We start from the raw sequence: 7,655 nt of genomic DNA, 5'->3' as shown, positions 1-7,655 counted from the left end.
AAATTTAACTTATCCTAGTTAATTCACATTTTTAAAAAATTAATTTCCCAGACTTCACTTAAAAGACCAGTAAATGAAATGTTTTAATTTTCATTGCATTGTCTGCAAAATTAATAGCAAGAGAAAGAAGGTAACCATGGTAGAGAAAACAACCTCGGTTTCTTATGCATATTGCCATTACTATTGAAATATTCTACTATTGAGTTACCGAATTTTTTTCAGTCCTCATGAACTGCATTCCCAGAAAAACCACAAATCACCCACCAAGGATTTCATTTGTGTCTACTTACTTAGTAGACCTATCATTACTCAACTTTAATGAGACCTAGTCAGTTCTAAAATCTGGCTGATTTTCTCAGAGATAAGTAAGTCTAAAACCTTAGACACTGGGCTACTCCATTACAAATTATGAAACCCAGACAATAAAGGCACAATGAGAATATTCTGAGAAAATGAAATAAAATAAAATACATATTAAGCAACTTGGGAACTGCCAAGAAAATTATTTGGTCAAATATAGCTCTAAAGCAAAATAGAAAATATTTTAGTTTTTTTAAGGCCATGCAGTATCTGCTACTGAAGCTTTAAACCAGCTATAGACCTACAATTGGGTATAAGTGAATGAATGAGAACATTTGCCAATAAAACCTTATTTTAAATAACTACATATTTATTGAATTTAATAGCAGGATTCTTTTATTTTGGATGCAACCTAATCTATAACATTTCAATTCCTACTTATTTGGTGATTGAATAAAGGTTTCATTTTGATTCATATTCCATTTGGTTTAAATAATTACTCTTATGATTCTTCACAAAAATATTACAATAATAATTATTTTATCAATTCAGGATTAAATATGGAATGCTTTGATAGGCTCATTGAGTTGAAAAGTAAAACTTAAACTAAGCCTGAAAAGTAGCTATCACTGTTAAAAGTAAACTATTCTTCTGTGAAGTTACTTTTGCTTTAACATTTTAAATATAAAACTTGTAAAAATATGAATAATACTTAAAATATTTCTGATCGTGGAATCAGTTGCTGGCTACTACCAGTAATGACAATTTAGCATAAATGGGCATATCTTCAATGCACTTGTAATCCAATTGAGGTTGTATGAGAATAAAAAGTCTAGAAGCACAAATAAATAAAATTTTAAGCAATCACTAATTAGTTAATCACTTATTTAACTAATTAATATTTTCAGTTACACATTTTAAACTTACTACTAACTATAAGTTACTTATATCTCATATAACTAATTTGTATTTAAGGATCATTTAATCATGTTTCTTTTCTACAGCAAATTTTTATTTTATATCCTTATGTGTTTTGTTCCCTGATGTTTTGTTGGCAATTGAAAAAAATTAATAATAATAATAATTTATATATAACAATATAGTTATGTATTTCACTACTTTTCAGGCTAATTTTCTTTTAAATTCTTGTTATATCTACATTTAAACTAATAGCTATATAATCATATTTTAGTTGATCAATTTATTTTTATCAGTTCATTATATTTTATGAAATTTTAGGTTCATTTTGATATAATTCTAAAAGCATGGAGCAAAATTTGCTTCAATTCAGTCCCCAGTATTTCTCCTTTTTTTGTCTTCTCCCTCTTCTTGTTTCCTTTCTTTTATTTATTTGAATTTTTTAAAAATTTAATTGATTAGCTATAGATATACATAAGGGGAAATCTTTGTGGTATCTTCATACATGTACACAGGAACATTTGGTCAGAATCATTGTAACATTCTTTCCTTTTCTTATCCTCCCTTCCTCCCCCTCAATCCCTTTCCCCTTTTCCACTGGTCTCTCTTTGATTATCATAATAGAATAATTTATTATCATAATAGAATAATTATCATAATATCATAATTTATTCACTTTTATTTTAGTCTAGCTTCTTTATATGAGAAAAAATATTTGAATCTTGACTTTCTTGGTTTGGCTTATTTCATTTAGCATTATGTTCTCCAGTTCTACCCATTTACTGGCAAATGCCATAATTTCATTCTACTTTATTGCTGAGTAATACTCCATTGTGTGTATATGTGTGTGTATGTGTATACATATAGATATATAACATTTTCTTCATTTGTTCATCTGTTCATAGAAATATGGACTGGTTTCATAACTCAGGTATTGTGAATTGTGCTGCTACATTGATGTGGCTATATCAATACAGTATGCTAATTTTAGATGTGTTGGATTTGTACTAAGGTATAGGATGGGTAGGTCATGTGTTCCATCCATTCCTAGTCTTTGAGGGATCTCCATATTTTTTTTCCAGAGAGGCTGTCCAACTAACAATATCTGTGAAAACATTTTTCCCCACATTCTCCTGAAACTATATAATAATCTTAAAGCACTATTTGTTTTCTTTTATAAATGAAATATAATTTTTCTTAAAGACTGTTTATATGTAATGTCACAAAAATTTACCCCCCATGGTCTGATATATTATAAAATATCTCTTCAAGTGAAGTTTGTTTTATTTAATAAAACTTTATCAAATTATGTTAATAATAAAACTTAATAATATAAATCTTTATAGGGTTTTGACCAAATGTACAAATGTTTTCTATAATTGAAGTTTTTTAGTGACTGGAAAGGGCAATAATAATTATATAACAAATTACAAATCTTGGGGAATATTTAATTTGTTGAGGCACTGAATATACTCAAAATAGATAAATTTAATTTTGGACATGAAAACTGTAATATGTGAAATTATACATGCATTCCATGGGATTAATTTTAGATAATATATTTTCAAAAAATGATTTGTGAACTTGAGAACATAGCCATAAAAATTGCCCTAAAATATTAAAAAAGTCAATATAAAATTAATGGTGTATCAGTGAGCTATGTGACCACATTATGAGACTATTACATATGCAATTGGAGTTTTCAAAGGGTAAGGGGAATATATTATACAGCATTTATTTGAATTAAGTGAAAATTTTAAATCCACATGTACAAGATCAATGAAGTCTTAGCACAAGTAATATGAATCAAACTACACCAAGACATACAAAAATGAAATAGTTCCCAACCAGGGATAAAAACAAAAATCTTTAAAGTAGACACAAAGGTAGAGATTTGGTATAGTGGAACAAAAATTGCAATAGCAGTTCATTTCTTATTAGGAAATAAATGTAAGTGAAAAGGCAGTAAAGCTATATAAAGCACTGAAGAGGAAAAACAGACATGTCAACCTGGAACTTTATACTCAGCAAAAATATCTTTTAAACCTTAAGATGAAATGAAGTATTTTTCAGATATAAAAATCCAAAATATTTTATCACCAGCAGGCATTGATTACAACAAATATTAAAGGAACTCCTTCCCCAAGACAAGATACTAATGAAGATAATTACTCTATAAAAAAAGAAAAACTGTCAAAATGGTAGCTCTTTATATTACATAAATCTAATTAAAATGCATTAAAGATTCCCACCAAATAGTATCAATGTTGTGTGAGGTTTATAATGTATGTATAAGTAAAAGGTAGGAAGGGTAACCACACAAAATCCAAGAGAGAAGAATGGCATTGTACTCTTTTAAAGGTTTAATACCAGGTTTGAAAAGATATTTTATCACTTGAAGGCAGACTCTGACAAGAAAAATATTGGAACATAAAACATAAAAGAAAAACTAAACTATAAAATAATGAGGAAGTTTAATTATGAAAAATATTAAATCCTTGTAAGGGTAAAAATTTCAAAAAATAAATGTATGTCAGGATTTACCTCCCTCTCCCCAAACAGAAGTAATAGTATGGAGACAAAGTGAGAGAGAGAGACAGAGATTTTTTTTTTTTTTTTATGGAAGTGGCTCAAGAGGTGGAGAGTTCTGGAAAGTCTGATGTTTATAGGACAGGCCAGCAGGCTAGAATGTTATTATATGTATTAATATATGACCATTCAAGAAATGGTAAGCGCATGATATTTTAATTGCTTACTGTGGAGAACTGTTAATACAACAAGAGTTGGAGTGATGGCAAATGACTAGTAAGAAATAAACATAACTCTGAAAAATACTGGGATAACTGATTGAGGAGAGTCACTTCTCGTAGTGTTAAGGGGAAAGGACAGCCTACCAGTTCAAAGATCTAGAATGTGGTGGAAATGGTAACATTATGACTTGCTGTATAACATAGCAGTTATTAGGGGCATGCACTGCTGAAATTTTCTGGAAATCTATCCTCTAGAACTTGCCAGAAACTTATATGGTGTTGAAGAGAATTCTTCATATTGAATTTCTAATGGAAAAACTCTGCTGCTGCATATACAATGAAAATGTGAACAATAGAGAAGAATACGATGGTAATATATACAATAAATACATAGGACAAAATAGAATATATGAAAAGGTCTGAAATTGTTCACAGGAACTTCACTGAAATCTTGCTTCTTTTTTAAAATGCCAATAAACTTTTCCCTGCCTCTAGGCAGAACTTCATCTAATCAAGGTTTTTTGTATAGTAACTGAAATCTTTATTCTCAGAAAGTCTGAAACCTTCAATATTGTGACTTTTTCTTCCTGAACATTTTGTATTTATTTACAGTATTACTTATGGATATATTTGGTAAGTGCCAGAGAAACCCTTGGGATCAAGTTATACGTCTAATATGACTTTACTGGGAGAAGTAATACATTTCCACTTAAGAGTTAGGGTCCATCATCTTAACTTGTAAAATATTTCCCTTTTTGCCTGTTAGTTTAGTGATACAAGGGGTAAAAACTTCCAGGAGATACTCTTCTTTTTCAATTTAGTGGAACAATTATTGGTTCCCATGTGTTGAATTGGCCTACATTGAACATTAATATCTTGAGAGAAATTGATCTCAAACTTATAGATAGGAAACAAATATTTTGGTAAGTTTTTATGTGCAAAATGATGGAATCTACACCCCACACCTTTTCTCCCAGACTTAAGAATTCTGGCAGTAGAAGAAATAGCACTGTGTAGTGAATTAACTTCTTACTTCAAGGTAACTCTCTCCCAGCTGGCATCAAAATGAATCTTCAATATGCCATTGTACATTTCAATTAAGCCAGCTTTTCCCTGTGATATAATTTGTAGTAAAATCAAATAGTTACATAAGTATGAGCCCACTGTTTTATTTCCTTTGCTTTAATATGAGTTCCTGATCATACTCAATACTGGACAAAATGACAGGAAGCTCAGGTACCTTGTCACCTGATATCCCTTAAGTAAAAATCTGTTTCTGAAAAGGAAAATAGCTATCTGCTAAGGGCGACATGAATTTTCTTCACAACCCTAGAAATTTTCTTCTACAATATTCCTATTATTGTTTTCTAGAGACCAATCCAGCATTCCTACAAGCTATGCATATTGAAGTCATTATTTAATATATTAAATTACAAATTCAAAGTCACAGAATGGTTTATATTGCAGCTTGAATGTGCTGTGAAATGTTCTCTTCTTCTGGTCCCCAAGCACAACTGGCGCCTCATGTGTAATTATGTAGATAATTCATAGTAGCCCACTAAAATGTTATTTTATACCTTAAATTGTGCTTATTTCTCATAACAGATGGCTAAAAGAGCAACAACATTTTTCTTTGGAGGGATCACCTTAATATGCACGAAATACCCAATTTCAGAAATTAGACTAGGGAGACAAATGAATAAAATTTTGTTGGCTGCATCTTCCTCTCTTTCACATAATGCACTTGATATTTCTTGCTCATTCAATCAGATCCTCACCATGTTCTCAGTGCTGTGAACCACTGAAATACTTTGTGAAGTGTTAAGATGACCAACATCTCATTAGATTACAGTATATTTCATGGAAAAGAATAATTGGCATTTCCCTGAGATTTCTTTCTAGAACTAGACTATTGTTCCTCCCAAATAAAAGCAAACTTGTCTGTGATCATCTTTGCAGACTAGGATGGACCAAAAGGTTTAGTCACATCAGTGGCTGCCTACTAAGTGCATAACAGAATTGTGGTAAGCCAAGTATGGACCCCTGAAGATGGCCATATCTTAATCCCAGAAGCCATGCTTATACTATGCCTTATATGATAAAAGAGATGTTGAAGATGTGATTATTAGGGTTAATGAGATGGGAAGATTATCCTGAATTATCCAGGTGGACTCAATATTAATCATATGGGTATTTATAAGAAAAAGGAAGAAGAATCAGAATCACAGAGATGTGATGACAAAAACAGAGTTTAATTAGAAGAGATAATGCTGCTCACTGAAGAAAGAAACCATGGTCAAGAAATATAGGTGACCACTAAAAAGCTGGAAAAGGAAAGGCATGAATTTTCCCCTAGAACTCTCAGAAAAACTTGGGCCTATGGATTTTAGCATATTTATTCTGAACTTAAAGTTCGTATTACCTGACCAATAAAATGATGTATTTATGTAGTTTTTATTAATAAAGTTTTTGGTAAATTGTTAAAGCAAAATAAAAATAATTAAAATGGTACTTGTGTTGTTTTATTCCACTGAAGATACTATAAGTGACATGGCAATTCAGTCTCGTTTTTCTTCTGCTGAGTCCAAGTTTCAGTCAATCAATCAATTCATGGTATAAACACATCTACCTAGGATAATGTGCTTATTCCAGAATGTGTAATGTGTAAATTCACTGGCTATAGGAAACACAGCTCAAGAGAACAGTTACTACTGATAGGGCTAAGATTGAGGACTCAACGAATAGCATCCTTTGCCACACATACGGGTATTATGAGATCTACTTAGAACACAACTGTGACTGACTAAAAGGCAGAGTAGTGGCTACAGTCAACTTGTCTGAAGTGTGCTCTGAAAGGAATGTGGAAAACTATTCATGAGAAGCATCGTCTTACTTGATGCCCTTTGGTACAAAACCACCTAAACCAGGTACCAAGGTAAAGCACCTGGTGCTAGATGTTGCTGGCCTTGGAATACACAGCAGGAGCCCAGCAGTGGAGAAGCTGTGAGAACTGAAGGAGACTACTTCTGCGAAAGCCGAAAGCTGGGTATGGTGCAGGGGCATGACAAATTAACACAATGACAGGAAACTCAACTTTATTCTCTGATGTCTGTCCACACTCCTCTACTGACAAAGCTGCAGTGTCAGGTGTTAATTGTAAAGTATTTAGAGAGGTCAGATTCATTTTCACAGAGTAGGCAAAAAGGGTGAATTCATAGCTTAGAGACAATAAATCAATAACTGGCACACTATGTCAAAAAGCTAAAAATGAAAACCATGAGATCATCTCAATTCCTAGTTTATCCAAACTCAGTTTCTGGTATTCTTTAGCATGTCACTTGCATGCTAAGTTAAAAAAAAAAAAAACACTTCTGGAATGATATATTCCAGATTTATATCGGTTTCATTTAATAAACACATTCTGTCCACTCCTAGTATGATCTTAAAATAAAAATATTGCTGAAGTATTGCGGTTCATTTTCTTAGCTATGCTACTGAATTCACAGAATTTATAAATTCGTAATATTTCTTCCATTTGTTCTGCTATTTCTAGCTCTAAACTCAATTTTAAATTGGAAAAAAATATGCTTATATAAGTGTTATGAAATTGCACTTGCAGATATTCTGGCACATTTTTCATAAATAAAAATAAGCATATTTCAGGCAGAATTCCAAAACATAGAAAGA

This window comes from Urocitellus parryii, unplaced genomic scaffold (assembly GCF_045843805.1).
Source record: "Urocitellus parryii isolate mUroPar1 unplaced genomic scaffold, mUroPar1.hap1 Scaffold_40, whole genome shotgun sequence".
Classification (NCBI taxonomy): Eukaryota; Metazoa; Chordata; class Mammalia; order Rodentia; family Sciuridae; genus Urocitellus; species Urocitellus parryii.
The sequence above is the reverse complement of the archived record's forward strand: the minus strand, read 5'-3'. Positions refer to the sequence as shown.